Source organism: Garra rufa, chromosome 20 (genome assembly GCF_049309525.1).
Source record: "Garra rufa chromosome 20, GarRuf1.0, whole genome shotgun sequence".
Taxonomy (NCBI): domain Eukaryota; kingdom Metazoa; phylum Chordata; class Actinopteri; order Cypriniformes; family Cyprinidae; genus Garra; species Garra rufa.
The window spans coordinates 32,242,501-32,255,703 of record NC_133380.1 but is presented as its reverse complement, the minus strand read 5'-3'; the positions used below and the strand labels follow the sequence as shown (position 1 = coordinate 32,255,703).

Here is a 13,203-nt window from a genome sequence, read left to right as displayed (position 1 = left end):
GTTAGGTCTCCCTCGGGTCTAATGGGGCCCCGAGTTAGGGGCGGTTCGGCCTCGATTCGGCCGAGTGGTAGCCGGTCAAAGTTTTATAGTTTGGGGCATTGGGGGGCTCTATCTCCGGGCCCCGGGGGAGTAGGGACTCGTGGCCTGCGTCGTCGGAGAGGGCCCGTTGAGGGCTATCGATCGAGCCCAGTTGGGAGCCTCTTGGCCTCTTCTTTTGATTTGGCCCCCGAAACTACGGGGGTCCATATCTCGGGCCCCCGGTGGAGCAGCGACTCGTGGCCGGTGTCGTCGGTTAGGTCTCCCTCGGGTCTAACGGGGCCCCGAGTTAGGGGCGGTTCGGCCTCGATTCGGCCGAGTGGTAGCCGGTCAAAGTTTTATAGTTTGGGGCATTGGGGGGCTCTATCTCCGGGCCCCGGGGGAGTAGGGACTCGTGGCCTACGTCGTCGGAGAGGGCCCGTTGAGGGCTATCGATCGAGCCCGGTTGGGAGCCTCCAGGCCTCTTCTTTCGATTTGGCCCCCGAAACTACGGGGGTCCATATCTCGGGCCCCCGGTGCAGCAGCGACTCGGGGCGGGTGTCGTCGGTTAGGGCTCCCTCGGGTCTAACCGGACACCGAGTTTGGGGTGGATCGGCGCCTATTCGGCCGAGTGGTAGCCGGTCAAAGTGTGGGGATTGGGGGGGCCCTATCTCCGACCCCCGAAGGGGTAGGGCCTCGGGGTGGGTGTCGTCGGATAGGGGCCATGGAGGTCTAGGATCGACCCAAGTTTGGTACGGTTCGGCGGCAATTCGGCCGAGTGACAGCCGGTCAAATTGTGGGGTTTGGGGGGTCCTATCTCCGGGCCCCGGGGAAGAAGGGACTCGTGGCCTGCGTTGTCGGAGAGGGCCCGGCGAGGGCTATCAATCGAGTCCGGTCTGATTTTGGGACTTTTTAAAATAAAGAAACGTCCATTTCCAATTTATTCAGCGGGCCCTTCATAGTGCTTCCGTGGACATTCATTTTTAAAACTCACATAAATGGATTCCAAGGGGTATGCCAAGTACAGTAAAGGTGTTTTTATCAAAAATATTGGGATTTTAATGTAAATGACAAAATGTCCATTTCCAATTTATTCAGCCCCTTCAAATAAGTTGAGGGTGGACATGCACCATATGTGGTGAAATACTCGAAAACTCAACGTGAAATTCACAATGTTGTTGATTTGTAAGCAAAATTGTACAGTATTATGATATGAAACTCACATAAATGGATTCCAATGAGTATGCTGAGTACAGTAGAGGTGCTTTTTATCAACAATATTGTGATTTTAATGTAAATGACGAAATGTCCATTTCCAATTTATTTAGCGGGCCTTTCATAATGCCCCCGTGGACATTCATTTTTATGCAAATTCTACAGTATTATGAAATGAAACTGAGAGAATTGGCTTCCACTGAGTGTGCTAAGTACAGTAGATGTGTTTTCATCAAAAATATTGCACATACTTATTAAAAAAATACACTTTATAGAAGTGTCCACGGGAGCACTATGAAGGGCCCGTCAAATAAGTTGCCGGTGGACATAAAGTTTGGAAGTCCGTATCTCGGGCCCCCGGTGGAGCAGCGACTCGTGGCTGGTGTCGTCGGTTAGGTCTCGCTCAGGTCTAACGGGGCCCCGAGTTTGGTGCGGTTCGGCCTCGATTCGGCCGAGTGGTAGCCGGTCAAAGTTTTATAGTTTGGGGCATTGGGGGGCTCTATCTCCGGGCCCCCGGGGGAGTAGGGACTCGTGGCCTACGTCGACGGAGAGGGCCCGTTGAGGGCTATCGATCGAGCCCAGTTGGGAGCCTCCAGGCGTCTTCGTTCGATTTGGCCCCCGAAACTATGGGGGTCCATATCTCGGGCCCCCGGTGGAGCAGCGACTCGGGGCAGGTGTCGTCGGTTAGGGCTCCCTCGGGTCTAACGGGACCCCGAGTTTGGGGCGGATCGGAGTCTATTCGGCCGAGTTATAGCCGGTCAAAGTGTGGGGTTTGGGGGTCCTATCTCCGGGCCCCGGGGAAGAAGGGACTCGTGGCCTGCGTTGTCGTAGAGGGCCCGGCGAGGGCTATCGATCAAGTCCGGTCTGATTTTGGGACTTTTTAAAATAAAGAAACGTCCATTTCCAATTTATTCAGCGGGCCCTTCATAGTTCTTCCGTGGACATTCATTTTTATGCAAATTCTACAGTATTATGACATGAAACTCACATAATTGGCTTCCACTGAGTGTTCTGAGTACAGTAGAGGTGTTTTTATCCACAATAGTGGGATGTATATTTGCATGACAAAATGTCCATTTGCAATTTATTCAGCCCCGTCAAATAAGTTGAGGGTGGACATGCACCATATGTGGTGAAATACTCGAAATCTCAACGTGAAATTCACAATGTTGTTGATTTGTAAGCAAAATTGTACAGTATTATGATCTGAAACTCACATAAATGGATTCCAATGAGTATGCTGAGTACAGTAGAGGTGTTTTTTATCAACAATATTGGGATTTTAATGTAAATGACGAAATGTCCATTTCCAATTTATTCAGCGGGCCCTTCATAGTGCTTCCGTGGACATTCATTTTTATGCAAATTCTACAGTATTATGACATGAAACTCACATAATTGGCTTCCACTGAGTGTTCTGAGTACAGTAGAGGTGTTTTTATCCACAATAGTGGGATGTAAATTTACATGACAAAATGTCCATTTCCAATTTATTCAGCCCCGTCAAATAAGTTGAGGGTGGACATGCACCATATGTGGTGAAATACTCGAAAACTCAACATGAAATTCACAATGTTGTTGATTTGTAAGCAAAATTGTACAGTATTATAATATGAAACTCACATAAATGGATTCCAATGAGTATGCTGAGTACAGTAGAGGTGTTTTTTATCAACAATATTGGTATTTTAATGTAAATGACGAAATGTCCATTTCCAATTTATTCAGCGGGCCCTTCATAGTGCTTCCGTGGACATTCATTTTTATGCAAATTCTACAGTATTATGACATGAAACTCACATAATTGGCTTCCACTGAGTGTTCTGAGTACAGTAGAGGTGTTTTTATCCACAATAGTGGGATGTAAATTTACATGACAAAATGTCCATTTCCAATTTATTCAGCCCCGTCAAATAAGTTGAGGGTGGACATGCACCATATGTGGTGAAATACTCGAAAACTCAACATGAAATTCACAATGTTGTTGATTTGTAAGCAAAATTGTACAGTATTATAATATGAAACTCACATAAATGGATTCCAATGAGTATGCTGAGTACAGTAGAGGTGTTTTTTATCAACAATATTGGTATTTTAATGTAAATGACGAAATGTCCATTTCCAATTTATTCAGCGGGCCCTTCATAGTGCTTCCGTGGACATTCATTTTTATGCAAATTCTACAGTATTATGACATGAAACTCACATAATTGGCTTCGACTGAGTGTTCTGAGTACAGTAGAGGTGTTTTTATCCACAATAGTGGGATGTAAATTTACATGACAAAATGTCCATTTCCAATTTATGGACACATGTCCCACTTGCAATGTATTCAATGAGATTGGCTGTTTAATACATTGGAAATGGACACAGGTCCCACTTGCAATGTATTCAATGGGATTGGCTGTTTAATACATTGGAAATGGACACAGGTCCCACTTGCAATGTATTCAATGGGATTGGCTGTTTAATACATTGGAAATGGACACACGTCCCACTTGCAATGTATTCAATGGGATTGGCTGTTTAATACATTGGAAATGGACACACATCCCACTTGCAATGTATTCAGTGGAATTGGCTATTTATTACATTGGAATTGGACACACATCCCACTTGCAATGTATTCAATGGAATAGGCTATTTATTACATTGTAAATGGACACACATCCCACTTGCAATGTATTCAATGGAATTGGCTATTTATTACATTGGAAATGGACACACATCCCACTTGCAATGTATTCAATGGAATTGGCCATTTATTACATTGGAAATGGACACACATCCCACGTGCAATGTATTCGATGGAATTGGCCATCTATTACATTGGAAATGGACACACATCCCACTTGCAATGTATTCAATGGAATGGGCTATCTATTACATTGGAAATGGACACACATCCCACTTGCAATGTATTCAATGGAATTGGCTATTTATTACATTGGAAATGGACACACATCCCACCTGCAATGTATTCAATGGAATTGGCTATCTATAACATTGGAAATGGACACAGATCCCACTTGCAATGTATTCAATGGAATAGGTTATTTATTACATTGGAAATGGACACACATCCCACTTGCAATGTATTCCATGGAATTGGCCATCTATTACATTGGAAATGGACACACATCCCACTTGCAATGTATTCAATGGAATTGGCTATCTATAACATTGGAAATGGACACACATCCCACTTGCAATGTATTCAATGGAATAGGTTATTTATTACATTGGAAATGGACACACATCCCACTTGCAATGTATTCGATGGAATTGGCCATCTATTACATTGGAAATGGACACACATCCCACTTGCAATGTATTCAATGGAATTGGCCATCTATTACATTGGAAATGGACACACATCCCACTTGCAATGTATTCAATGGAATTGGCCATCTATTACATTGGAAATGGACACACATCCCACTTGCAATGTATTCAATGGAATTGGCCATCTATAACATTGGAAATGGACACACATCCCACTTGCAATGTATTCAATGGAATTGGCTATCTATTACATTGGAAATGGACACACATCCCACTTGCAATGTATTCAATGGAATTGGCTATCTATTACATTGGAAATGGACACATCCCACTCGCAATGTATTCAATGGAATTGGCTATTTATTACATTGGAAATGGACACAGGTCCCACTTGCAATGTATTCAATGGGAATGGCTGTTTAATACATTGGAAATGGACACACGTCCCACTTGCAATGTATTTGATGGAATTGGCCATCTATTACATTGGAAATGGACACACATCCCACTTGCAATGTATTCAATGGAATTGGCTATTTATTACATTGGAAATGGACACACATCCCACCTGCAATGTATTCAATGGAATAGGTTATTTATTACATTGGAAATGGACACACATCCCACTTGCAATGTATTCGATGGAATTGGCCATCTATTACATTGGAAATGGACACACATCCCACTTGCAATGTATTCAATGGAATTGGCTATCTATAAAATTGGAAATGGACACACATCCCACTTGCAATGTATTCGATGGAATTGGCTATCTATTACATTGGAAATGGACACACATCCCACTTGCAATGTATTCGATGGAATTGGCCATCTATTACATTGGAAATGGACACACGTCCAACTTGCAATGTATTCAATGGAATTGGCTATCTATTACATTGGAAATGGACACACATCCCACTTGCAATGTATTCGATGGAATTGGCCATCTATTACATTGGAAATGGACACACATCCCACTTGCAATGTATTCAATGAAATAGGCTATCTATTACATTGGAAATGGACACACATCCCACTTGCAATGTATTCAATGGAATTGGCTATTTATTACATTGGAAATGGACACACATCCCACTTGCAATGTATTCAATGGAATTGGCTATCTATAACATTGGAAATGGACACACATCCCACTTGCAATGTATTCAATGGGATTGGCTGTTTAATATATTGGAAATGGACACAGGTCCCACTTGCAATGTATTCAATGGGATTCACTGTTTAATACATTGGAAATGGACACATGTCCCACTTGCAATGTATTCAATGGGATTGGCTGTTTAATACATTGGAAATGGACACACATCCCACTTGCAATGTATTTATGGGACTCTAAAGTAGGTTAATGGGATGAGTGTCCACTAATCTATTAAGGGTCAAGGTTCAATTCCATCACTACAATGGGCAAATGGACAAATAGTGGGTTCGTGGATCCAGGGGGCTGTGGCAATGTGGAGGGGGAGTTGTTCCGGAGTGTTCTGGGGTCTTTCCGTGACTGTAATGGGCAAATGGACAAATAGTGGGTTCGTGGGACCGGGGGGCTGTGGCAATGTGGAGGGGGAGTTGTTCCGGAGTGTTCTGGGGTCTTTCCGTGACTATAGTGGGCAAATGGACAAATAGTGGGTTCGTGGGACCAGGGGGCTGTGGCAATGTGGAGGGGGAGTTGTTCCGAAGTGTTCCGGGGTCTTTCCGTGACTGTAATGGGCAAATGGACAAATAGTGGGTTCGTGGGACCTTAGGGGCGGGGCTCGTGGCCGGGGAGGGGGTCCTGGGGGGTTCCGCGGACGTTCCGTAACAATAATGGGCAAATGGACAAATAGTGGGTTCGTGGGACCTTGGGGGCGGGGCTCGTGACCGGGGAGGGGGTCCCGGGGGGTTCCGCGGACGTTCCGTAACAATAATGGGCAAATGGACAAATAGTGGGTTCGTGGGACCTTGGGGGCGGGGCTCGTGACCGGGGAGGGGGTCCAGGGGGGTTCCGCGGACGTTCCGTAACAATAATGGGCAAATGGACAAATAGTGGGTTCGTGGGACCTTGGGGGCGGGGCTCGTGGCCGGGGAGGGGGTCCCGGGGGGTTCCGCGGACGTTCCGTAACAATAATGGGCAAATGGACAAATAGTGGGTTCGTGGGACCTTGGGGGCGGGGCTTGTGACCGGGGAGGGGGTCCCGGGGGGATCCGCGGACGTTCCGTAACAATAATGGGCAAATGGACAAATAGTGGGTTCGTGGGACCTTGGGGGCGGGGCTTGTGACCGGGGAGGGGGTCCCGGGGGGATCCGCGGACGTTCCGTAACAATAATGGGCAAATGGACAAATAGTGGGTTCGTGGGACGGGGGTCCCCCCATCAAACCGGTAGGGCTGTGGACAAATAGAGGGTCGCTGGGACGAAGACCCCCACCGGAGTCATTCACTCAAATGAGAAATGGACAAATAGTAGGTTCGTGGGACCTTAGGGGCGGGCCCTGTGGCCGGGGAGGGGGTCCCGGGGGGTTCCGCGGGCGTTCCGTAACAATAATGGGCAAATGGACAAATAGTGGGTTCGTGGGACCTTGGGGGCGGGGCTTGCGCCCGAGAAGGGGGTCCCGGGCGGTCCCGCGGCCGTTCCGCAGAAATAATGGTCAAATGGACAAATAGTGGGTTCGTGGGACCAAAAAAGTGTCCACCACCCCTTTGTTTTAATGGCCATGTAATAAACCTAAAGTGGGATCGGTGGTGCTCCACACTGTGGCGAAAGACAGAACTGCAATTTTAGGCCCAAATTTTTGGGGGGTTTCCGCGCGGCCCCTAAGGGGGCCAGCCCCCCCCAGACCTTCCCGTGCTGCCCCGCCGGCCGACCCGGTCAGATTGACACCAGCGGCGCCCCCCTCAAAAATTTTGGGGGGTCGGCGCGCAGGGTCCACAGACCCATGACCACGAACCGTCAAACATATTCCGAAATGGACGCCTTCCAAAAAAATGTACTTCATAGAGGAAAGCAAAGAAGAAGTGGCTTACGGCTCACCAGCAACAAAAATAAAGTTGAGCCTTTTTTGTTTTTATCTGCCGCAAGAAGGCACGTATGTTCCACCGAGATTTGAACTCGGATCGCTGGATTCAAAGTCCAGAGTGCTTACCGTTACACCATGGAACCACGAGCGCCTCTTTGACAGCTGACCTGGAGGTAGATAGTGTTGCGGCTAGGGGGAACCAGTCAGAGCGAGGGGTTGTATCCCAGTGAGTTTTGGTCACTGGCCACCCTCGACCAAAAGACAAAAGATAGCTGCATCTGCCGAAACCCGGGATTGAACCAGGGACCTTTAGATCTTCAGTCTAACGCTCTCCCAACTGAGCTATTTCGGCCACATCCACCTAGGGTTTGGTCTGCAGGGGTTTTAGTGACACCACCCGTCGCTTTGAGAGAAGAGCAGAGACGAGCTAACAGAGAACAAAAGACGTTGGCCCGTACGGGGATCGAACCCGCGACCTTGGCGTTATTAGCACCACGCTCTAACCAACTGAGCTAACCGGCCTGGCTCCGGCCAGACGTCTGCCCAATTTCCCCAAAGTTTGCTGACTGCTCGTGGGCCCCTTAGCAGGCAGAAAAGCTTCAGGACCAAGCCTGACCACGGGCTCGTCCGGGATTTGAACCCGGGACCTCTCGCACCCAAAGCGAGAATCATACCCCTAGACCAACGAGCCACGCTCACGCAGCTGGCGCACCGCCGCCTGTCCTCGAGCGACGCTCTTCACGTGGCTTTGAATGCAGGGAGCATCCGGAAGTCAGCGCTTGTGGCAAAAAGCACCTCGATTTCTGAGAAACTTGTTTCTGCCCTGCTCTACTCACCCTGTTACGGTCCTCAGGGGTGCAGACTTACTTGACCGCAACAGTCACTTCTGATACAGGATCACAATCTTGTGAAAGCCAAGTGGATCGTTTGTAATAAAGCAACAACAACAAGAAAGCCCAAAAAACAACATTAAAAACACTGAATGAAACAAGCAAGCATTAGAAGAAATGAGTCTAAAAACAAACAAGTTGGCGGCGATCATAATAACCAAAAGCAAAGAAGACAAATAGCAACAACAAAAGAAAGAAAAAATTAACTGCAATGGAAGAAATGACACACCTCGAGACAAGGTCAAAGGCAAAGGAATGAAAGTGGGCCTTTGAATGGATTCAATAATGGTGGTGGACCTAACAGGGAGAAGATTCTGCCTTCTGCGGCCAGGGGAATTAGCTCAAATGGTAGAGCGCTTGCTTAGCATGCGAGAGGTAGCGGGATCGATGCCCGCATTCTCCAAAGGGCTCCTGACCTTTTAACCATTACACCATGGAACCTTGACGAGAGAGGCCGCTGCTCAGAGGAAAGCAAAGAAGAAGTGGCTTACGGCTCACCAGCAACAAAAATAAAGTTGAGCCTTTTTTGTTTTTATCTGCCGCAAGAAGGCACGTAGGTTCCACCGAGATTTGAACTCGGATCGCTGGATTCAAAGTCCAGAGTGCTAACCGTTACACCATGGAACCACGAGCGCCTCTTTGACAGCTGACCTGGAGGTAGATAGTGTTGCGGCTAGGGGGAACCAGTCAGAGAGAGGGGTTGTATCCCAGTGAGTTTTGGTCACTGGCCACCCTCGACCAAAAGAAAGCTGCATCTGCCGAAACCAGGGATTGAACCAGGGACCTTTAGATCTTCAGTCTAACGCTCTCCCAACTGAGCTATTTCGGCCACATCCCCCTAGGGTTTGGTCTGCAGGGGTTTACGTGACACCACCCGTCGCTTTGAGAGAAGAGCAGAGACGAGCTAACAGAGAACAAAAGACGTTGGCCCGTACGGGGATCGAACCCGCGACCTTGGCGTTATTAGCACCACGCTCTAACCAACTGAGCTAACCGGCCTGGCTCCGGCCAGACGTCTGCCCAATTTCCCCAAAGTTTGCTGACTGCTCGTGGGCCCCTTAGCAGGCAGAAAAGCTTCAGGACCAAGCCTGACCACGGGCTCGTCCGGGATTTGAACCCGGGACCTCTCGCACCCAAAGCGAGAATCATACCCCTAGACCAACGAGCCACGCTCACGCAGCTGGCGCACCGCCGCCTGCCCTCGAGCGACGCTCTTCACGTGGCTTTGAATGCAGGGAGCATCCGGAAGTCTGCGCTTGTGGCAAAAAGCACCTCGATTTCTGAGAAACTTGTTTCTGCCCTGCTCTACTCACCCTGTTACGGTCCTCAGGGGTGCAGACTTACTTGACCGCAACAGTCACTTCTGATACAGGATCACAATCTTGTGAAAGCCAAGTGGATCGTTTGTAATAAAGCAACAACAACAAGAAAGCCCAAAAAACAACATTAAAAACACTGAATGAAACAAGCAAGCATTAGAAGAAATGAGTCTAAAAACAAACAAGTTGGCGGCGATCATAATAACCAAAAGCAAAGAAGACAAATAGCAACAACAAAAGAAAGAAAAAATTAACTGCAATGGAAGAAATGACACACCTCGAGACAAGGTCAAAGGCAAAGGAATGAAAGTGGGCCTTTGAATGGATTCAATAATGGTGGTGGACCTAACAGGGAGAAGATTCTGCCTTCTGCGGCCAGGGGAATTAGCTCAAATGGTAGAGCGCTCGCTTAGCATGCGAGAGGTAGCGGGATCGATGCCCGCATTCTCCAAAGGGCTCCTGCCCTTTTACGCGCACGTCCCCAAGGAGACAGACTGCGCTTTTTGCGGTGCGAAACGTACCCTCGCAGTTGCGTGAGCCTTTGGGGCCCACTGCTGTCAAAAGAATTTCTCAGAACGGGCCCTGCGCACATTCGTGGCAAAAGCAGGTCCCACCGAGATTTGAACTCGGATCGCTGGATTCAGAGTCCAGAGTGCTAACCATTACACCATGGAACCTTGACAAGAGAGGCCGCTGCTCAGAGGAAAGCAAAGAAGAAGTCGCTTACGGCTCACCAGCAACAAAAATAAATTTGAGCCTTTTTTGTTTTTATCTGCCGCAAGAAGGCACGTAGGTTCCACCGAGATTTGAACTCGGATCGCTGGATTCAAAGTCCAGAGTGCTTACCGTTACACCATGGAACCACGAGCGCCTCTTTGACAGCTGACCTGGAGGTAGATAGTGTTGCGGCTAGGGGGAACCAGTCAGAGCGAGGGGTTGTATCCCAGTGAGTTTTGGTCACTGGCCACCCTCGACCAAAAGACAAAAGAAAGCTGCATCTGCCGAAACCCGGGATTGAACCAGGGACCTTTAGATCTTCAGTCTAACGCTCTCCCAACTGAGCTATTTCGGCCACATCCACCTAGGGTTTGGTCTGCAGGGGTTTACGTGACACCACCCGTCGCTTTGAGAGAAGAGCAGAGACGAGCTAACAGAGAACAAAAGACGTTGGCCCGTACGGGGATCGAACCCGCGACCTTGGCGTTATTAGCACCACGCTCTAACCAACTGAGCTAACCGGCCTGGCTCCGGCCAGACGTCTGCCCAATTTCCCCAAAGTTTGCTGACTGCTCGTGGGCCCCTTAGCAGGCAGAAAAGCTTCAGGACCAAGCCTGACCACGGGCTCGTCCGGGATTTGAACCCGGGACCTCTCGCACCCAAAGCTAGAATCATACCCCTAGACCAACGAGCCACGCTCACGCAGCTGGCGCACCGCCGCCTGTCCTCGAGCGACGCTCTTCACGTGGCTTTGAATGCAGGGAGCATCCGGAAGTCTGCGCTTGTGGCAAAAAGCACCTCGATTTCTGAGAAACTTGTTTCTGCCCTGCTCTACTCACCCTGTTACGGTCCTCAGGGGTGCAGACTTACTTGACCGCAACAGTCACTTCTGATACAGGATCACAATCTTGTGAAAGCCAAGTGGATCGTTTGTAATAAAGCAACAACAACAAGAAAGCCCAAAAAACAACATTAAAAACACTGAATGAAACAAGCAAGCATTAGAAGAAATGAGTCTAAAAACAAACAAGTTGGCGGCGATCATAATAACCAAAAGCAAAGAAGACAAATAGCAACAACAAAAGAAAGAAAAAATTAACTGCAATGGAAGAAATGACACACCTCGAGACAAGGTCAAAGGCAAAGGAATGAAAGTGGGCCTTTGAATGGATTCAATAATGGTGGTGGACCTAACAGGGAGAAGATTCTGCCTTCTGCGGCCAGGGGAATTAGCTCAAATGGTAGAGCGCTCGCTTAGCATGCGAGAGGTAGCGGGATCGATGCCCGCATTCTCCAAAGGGCTCCTTCCCTTTTACGCGCACGTCCCCAAGGAGACAGACTGCGCTTTTTGCGGTGCGAAACGTACCCTCGCAGTTGCGTGAGCCTTTGGGGCCCACTGCTGTCAAAAGAATTTCTCAGAACGGGCCCTGCGCACATTCGTGGCAAAAGCAGGTCCCACCGAGATTTGAACTCGGATCGCTGGATTCAGAGTCCAGAGTGCTAACCATTACACCATGGAACCTTGACAAGAGAGGCCGCTGCTCAGAGGAAAGCAAAGAAGAAGTCGCTTACGGCTCACCAGCAACAAAAATAAATTTGAGCCTTTTTTGTTTTTATCTGCCGCAAGAAGGCACGTAGGTTCCACCGAGATTTGAACTCGGATCGCTGGATTCAAAGTCCAGAGTGCTTACCGTTACACCATGGAACCACGAGCGCCTCTTTGACAGCTGACCTGGAGGTAGATAGTGTTGCGGCTAGGGGGAACCAGTCAGAGCGAGGGGTTGTATCCCAGTGAGTTTTGGTCACTGGCCACCCTCGACCAAAAGACAAAAGAAAGCTGCATCTGCCGAAACCCGGGATTGAACCAGGGACCTTTAGATCTTCAGTCTAACGCTCTCCCAACTGAGCTATTTCGGCCACATCCACCTAGGGTTTGGTCTGCAGGGGTTTACGTGACACCACCCGTCGCTTTGAGAGAAGAGCAGAGACGAGCTAACAGAGAACAAAAGACGTTGGCCCGTACGGGGATCGAACCCGCGACCTTGGCGTTATTAGCACCACGCTCTAACCAACTGAGCTAACCGGCCTGGCTCCGGCCAGACGTCTGCCCAATTTCCCCAAAGTTTGCTGACTGCTCGTGGGCCCCTTAGCAGGCAGAAAAGCTTCAGGACCAAGCCTGACCACGGGCTCGTCCGGGATTTGAACCCGGGACCTCTCGCACCCAAAGCGAGAATCATACCCCTAGACCAACGAGCCACGCTCACGCAGCTGGCGCACCGCCGCCTGTCCTCGAGCGACGCTCTTCACGTGGCTTTGAATGCAGGGAGCATCCGGAAGTCTGCGCTTGTGGCAAAAAGCACCTCGATTTCTGAGAAACTTGTTTCTGCCCTGCTCTACTCACCCTGTTACGGTCCTCAGGGGTGCAGACTTACTTGACCGCAACAGTCACTTCTGATACAGGATCACAATCTTGTGAAAGCCAAGTGGATCGTTTGTAATAAAGCAACAACAACAAGAAAGCCCAAAAAACAACATTAAAAACACTGATTGAAACAAGCAAGCATTAGAAGAAATGAGTCTAAAAACAAACAAGTTGGCGGCGATCATAAGGCAAAGGAATGAAAGTGGGCCTTTGAATGGATTCAATAATGGTGGTGGACCTAACAGGGAGAAGATTCTGCCTTCTGCGGCCAGGGGAATTAGCTCAAATGGTAGAGCGCTCGCTTAGCATAAGAAGGAGCCCAATCT

At 48.6% G+C, this 13,203-nt stretch overlaps 20 non-coding genes across 20 annotated transcripts; 2 read left to right on the top strand and 18 right to left on the bottom strand.

Moving 5' to 3' along the window:
* Positions 1 to 7,597: 7,597 nt before the first annotated feature.
* trnaq-uug (transfer RNA glutamine (anticodon UUG)) lies at positions 7,598 to 7,672 on the bottom strand. The gene has a single exon. It is a non-coding gene; the product is annotated as a tRNA-Gln (tRNA).
* A 136-nt stretch (positions 7,673 to 7,808) lies between these two features.
* On the bottom strand, positions 7,809 to 7,881 carry trnaf-gaa (transfer RNA phenylalanine (anticodon GAA)). Its single transcript has one exon. It is a non-coding gene; the product is annotated as a tRNA-Phe (tRNA).
* A 96-nt stretch (positions 7,882 to 7,977) lies between these two features.
* On the bottom strand, positions 7,978 to 8,051 carry trnai-aau (transfer RNA isoleucine (anticodon AAU)). The gene has a single exon. It is a non-coding gene; the product is annotated as a tRNA-Ile (tRNA).
* A 97-nt stretch (positions 8,052 to 8,148) lies between these two features.
* trnap-ugg (transfer RNA proline (anticodon UGG)) lies at positions 8,149 to 8,220 on the bottom strand. The gene has a single exon. It is a non-coding gene; the product is annotated as a tRNA-Pro (tRNA).
* A 754-nt stretch (positions 8,221 to 8,974) lies between these two features.
* trnaq-uug (transfer RNA glutamine (anticodon UUG)) lies at positions 8,975 to 9,046 on the bottom strand. The gene has a single exon. It is a non-coding gene; the product is annotated as a tRNA-Gln (tRNA).
* Positions 9,047 to 9,175: 129 nt separating this feature from the next.
* trnaf-gaa (transfer RNA phenylalanine (anticodon GAA)) lies at positions 9,176 to 9,248 on the bottom strand. Its single transcript has one exon. It is a non-coding gene; the product is annotated as a tRNA-Phe (tRNA).
* A 96-nt stretch (positions 9,249 to 9,344) lies between these two features.
* Positions 9,345 to 9,418, bottom strand: trnai-aau (transfer RNA isoleucine (anticodon AAU)). The gene has a single exon. It is a non-coding gene; the product is annotated as a tRNA-Ile (tRNA).
* Positions 9,419 to 9,515: 97 nt separating this feature from the next.
* On the bottom strand, positions 9,516 to 9,587 carry trnap-ugg (transfer RNA proline (anticodon UGG)). The gene has a single exon. It is a non-coding gene; the product is annotated as a tRNA-Pro (tRNA).
* Positions 9,588 to 10,116: 529 nt separating this feature from the next.
* On the top strand, positions 10,117 to 10,189 carry trnaa-agc (transfer RNA alanine (anticodon AGC)). Its single transcript has one exon. It is a non-coding gene; the product is annotated as a tRNA-Ala (tRNA).
* A 154-nt stretch (positions 10,190 to 10,343) lies between these two features.
* On the bottom strand, positions 10,344 to 10,415 carry trnaq-cug (transfer RNA glutamine (anticodon CUG)). The gene has a single exon. It is a non-coding gene; the product is annotated as a tRNA-Gln (tRNA).
* Positions 10,416 to 10,529: 114 nt separating this feature from the next.
* On the bottom strand, positions 10,530 to 10,601 carry trnaq-uug (transfer RNA glutamine (anticodon UUG)). Its single transcript has one exon. It is a non-coding gene; the product is annotated as a tRNA-Gln (tRNA).
* A 136-nt stretch (positions 10,602 to 10,737) lies between these two features.
* trnaf-gaa (transfer RNA phenylalanine (anticodon GAA)) lies at positions 10,738 to 10,810 on the bottom strand. Its single transcript has one exon. It is a non-coding gene; the product is annotated as a tRNA-Phe (tRNA).
* A 96-nt stretch (positions 10,811 to 10,906) lies between these two features.
* On the bottom strand, positions 10,907 to 10,980 carry trnai-aau (transfer RNA isoleucine (anticodon AAU)). Its single transcript has one exon. It is a non-coding gene; the product is annotated as a tRNA-Ile (tRNA).
* Positions 10,981 to 11,077: 97 nt separating this feature from the next.
* On the bottom strand, positions 11,078 to 11,149 carry trnap-ugg (transfer RNA proline (anticodon UGG)). The gene has a single exon. It is a non-coding gene; the product is annotated as a tRNA-Pro (tRNA).
* A 529-nt stretch (positions 11,150 to 11,678) lies between these two features.
* Positions 11,679 to 11,751, top strand: trnaa-agc (transfer RNA alanine (anticodon AGC)). Its single transcript has one exon. It is a non-coding gene; the product is annotated as a tRNA-Ala (tRNA).
* Positions 11,752 to 11,905: 154 nt separating this feature from the next.
* On the bottom strand, positions 11,906 to 11,977 carry trnaq-cug (transfer RNA glutamine (anticodon CUG)). The gene has a single exon. It is a non-coding gene; the product is annotated as a tRNA-Gln (tRNA).
* Positions 11,978 to 12,091: 114 nt separating this feature from the next.
* On the bottom strand, positions 12,092 to 12,163 carry trnaq-uug (transfer RNA glutamine (anticodon UUG)). The gene has a single exon. It is a non-coding gene; the product is annotated as a tRNA-Gln (tRNA).
* Positions 12,164 to 12,299: 136 nt separating this feature from the next.
* On the bottom strand, positions 12,300 to 12,372 carry trnaf-gaa (transfer RNA phenylalanine (anticodon GAA)). Its single transcript has one exon. It is a non-coding gene; the product is annotated as a tRNA-Phe (tRNA).
* A 96-nt stretch (positions 12,373 to 12,468) lies between these two features.
* Positions 12,469 to 12,542, bottom strand: trnai-aau (transfer RNA isoleucine (anticodon AAU)). The gene has a single exon. It is a non-coding gene; the product is annotated as a tRNA-Ile (tRNA).
* Positions 12,543 to 12,639: 97 nt separating this feature from the next.
* trnap-ugg (transfer RNA proline (anticodon UGG)) lies at positions 12,640 to 12,711 on the bottom strand. Its single transcript has one exon. It is a non-coding gene; the product is annotated as a tRNA-Pro (tRNA).
* Positions 12,712 to 13,203: the final 492 nt, after the last annotated feature.